Below are 3,516 nucleotides of genomic sequence, written 5' to 3'. Positions count from 1 at the left end.
GAAGAAGAGTTGATGCTTTTGAGTTGTGGTGCTGGTGAAGAATGCTGAAAGTACCATGGACTGCTAAAAGAACTAACAGATCTATCCTGGAGGAAGTGCACCTGAAATGCTCCTTGGAAGTGAGAATGGCCAGACTTTGTCTCATCTATTTCGGTCATGTTGTCAGAAGGGACCATTCCCTGGAGAAGGATGTCATGCTTGGTAGGGTTGAGGGTCGACAAAAGAATGGGAGGCCTTCAACAAGATGGATTGACACAGTGACTGCAATGATGGACTCAAGTATAGCAGGGATCACGGAGCTGGCATGGGATTGGGCAGTGTTTCGTTCTGTTGTGCATGGGGTCTCTATGAGTCGGAAATGACTCGACGGCACCTAACTACAACAACAAAATAGTTGAAAATTTTACAGTGAGAAAAACCACTATCTCTTATGATTTTAATGACTTAGTTTAACATTTAAGGAAGAAATTATACCAAGCTTACACAAACTCTTTCTGAATGTTAAGGAGAGAAGAGTATTTCTCAAGTCATTTTAAGAGACCAGAATAAGTCTTGTAACAAAATACGACAAATATAAGAAAAAGAAAAAATAATTCAATGTTCATCTTAGATATAGAAATGAAAAATCTTTCATACAATTTTAAGATTTTAATCATAACCAATTTGGGTTTTTGCCAGGAGTATGAATATAGTTAACCATTTGGAAATCTATCTATTTATGTATAAATGACAGGGAAAAAAAAATCATCTCAATGGATGCAGAAAATTGCATTTGACAATATTCAGCACAAAATCATGATAAATGTCTTCAGCAAATTTGAAATAGAAGGCAACTTTTTCACTTGATAAAGCTCCTTTGAGAAAAGCTATTAGCTGACATATTCATGAAGGTAACATAGTAAGTGCCTTCCCTTAAGAATTTATGTTCTTGCCAATTGTATTAAATTTTGTATTCAAAGTCCTATCCAGCTCAACAAAATAAGGAAAAAAATAAAGAGATAAAGTTTGAAAAGTAAAGTTAGCATATTCTTTGCACACAGGTCACACAATTTATTACCTAAGAAATGTCCTATGGATACTAAAATAAGAAAATTAGAAAAATATGTGAACTTGGAAAAAACGAAGGATAAATGTTTAATAAACCAAAATTAATTTTATTTCTATGTTCTAGGAAGAATAGATGAAATAGATATTTTAAAATTCTGTTTTAAAGAGCACCAAAAATAATAATTACTTAGGCATAGTGTCTAAGGCATTTGGCTTCTAACCAGAAGGCTGGTGGTCCATACCCACCAACCACTCCTCAGAAGGAAGATTGCACAATCTACTTCAGAAGTGATACCACCTCAGAACCCAAGAAGGGGTCACTGTGAATTGGACCCGACTCATCAGCAGTGAGGGTTTTTCTTTTTCTTTTTTTGATTTAAGAAAGACATACAAAATCTGTACAGTGAAAACAAAAATGTATTCATAAAATAAAGATGACCTCAGTTAATGGAGAGTACATGAACAAGGAGGTACCTGGGTAGTGTATATGATTAAGTGCTCAACTACTTACCAAATGTTGGTAGTTCAAACACAACCAACTGTGCACTGGAAGACATGTCTTCCCAAATATTACAGCCTTGAAAGCCCTATGGGGCAATTCAACTGTGCACATATGGTGCCTCTATGAGTTGGAATTAACTCAGTGGCAATTAAGAAGAATAACTAGAGGGACCTAGCATTTTAAGATTTTAAGATGTAATTTTTTCCAAGTTTATCTAGAGATTAAAAGTAATCTTTATCAAAATTCCTGCAGGTTTTTCAGTGGAAAATTTCAAGGTTATTTTAAAATGTATGTGTCAATGCAAAGTATGTACTATAGTCAAAATAATAATTAAAAAATGTTGGAAGAATAATAGTTGATATTAAGAGCTAGTATACAGGTATGATAATAAAGAGAGAGTGCACTTTTGACATAGAGTGGACAAAAACACCAAGAACGTGAATACAAAGTGAATTATAGTCTTCAGTATGGAATACCCCTCAAAATAAAGAAAATTAAAATTCTCACAACTGGACCAATAAGCAACATGATGATAAATGGAGAAAAGGTTGAAGTTGTCAAAGACTTCATTTTACTTAGATCACCATCCACACGCATGGAAGCAGGTGTCAAAAAAAGCAGACATTGTATTCCCCTGGGCAAATCTCCTGCAAAAGACCTCTTTAAAGTGTTAAAGAGTGAAAACGTCACTTTGAAGACTAAGGTGCACCCAACCCAAGCCACGGTATTTTCAATTACCTCACATGCATGTGAAAGCTGGGCAATGAATAAGGAAGACCAAAGATGAATTGATTCTTTTGAGTTGTAGTGTTGATAAAGAATACTGAAAATACCATGGACTGCCAGAAGAACAACTAAATCAGTCTTGGAAGACGTGCAACTGGAATGCTCCTTGAAAGAGAGAATGACCAGACTTTTTCTCACCTATTTTGGTCACGTTGTCAGATGGGACAAGTCCCTGGAGAAGGATATCATGCTTGGTAAATGGAGGGTCAGAGAAAAAGGGGAAAACCCTTAACAAGATGGATTGTCATAGTGGTTTCAATGATGTGTTAAAGTATATCAAGGATTGTGGGGATGGCACAGGACAGAGAAGTGAGTTGGAATTGATTTGAGGGCACTTAACAACAACCAAAACTACAATGTGATTATTTTTTTTTACTTAGGCACCAAATCAATGCAATGGAAGGGAAAAGATTTTTTTTTTAATACATAATTCTTGAAATATGGGGAATATGAATGGGAAAAAAATAACACTCTACTTCTACTTCTTAGTATATAAAAGCATTAATTTGAGATGGATAAATTATATGAATTCCAAAGACAGGCAAAATGATGTATGGTGATAGAAATCAGATACATGTTTGTCAACGGATAATGGGGATTGACAATAAGGGAAGGAAATTTCCTGGTGTGACTTTAATGTCCTAAATCTTAAAGAGTGTGTTGGTTAACTTGGGTTTATATATTTGTCAAAGCTCATCAAATAGTACATTTAATATCTCTGCTTTTCACTTTAGGTACTTTTCACTTCAATAAACAAATATATATATATATATATATATTTTTAAAAAAAGGTGCTGACTGCACACTTTAATTTGCATGGCATGCACAAGGAACTATTGATGTAACCAAAGTAAATGGAAAACAGCTTTGACAACTGAAATCTGCTTTTGGTTTAGCAGAAATATAAATCACCCCTGAACTTAGCCAAAGGAGGAAAAAAAAAGGTCTAAGAAAAAAAAAAAAAAGCTAAGAACTGAAGAATTGGCAAATAAATAAATAAAATTTTGTTGTTGTGTCTCCAGAAAAAGCAATGTCTATATGCCACTAAAACATCCAAATGAATAGTGAAGAATTTAAACACAGAGATGTTTTTCTTCAGACTAACAATTATTTTGGTGTTGTGAACTCTGAAGATAAAGTCTTTGTATAACTTTGGGAGCTCTGGTAGCATAGTGGCTAAG

This window comes from Orycteropus afer, unplaced genomic scaffold (assembly GCF_000298275.1).
Source record: "Orycteropus afer afer isolate SDZICR_OR568_19922 unplaced genomic scaffold, OryAfe1.0 scaffold00665, whole genome shotgun sequence".
In the NCBI taxonomy this organism is placed as follows: domain Eukaryota; kingdom Metazoa; phylum Chordata; class Mammalia; order Tubulidentata; family Orycteropodidae; genus Orycteropus; species Orycteropus afer.
The sequence above is the reverse complement of the archived record's forward strand: the minus strand, read 5'-3'. Positions refer to the sequence as shown.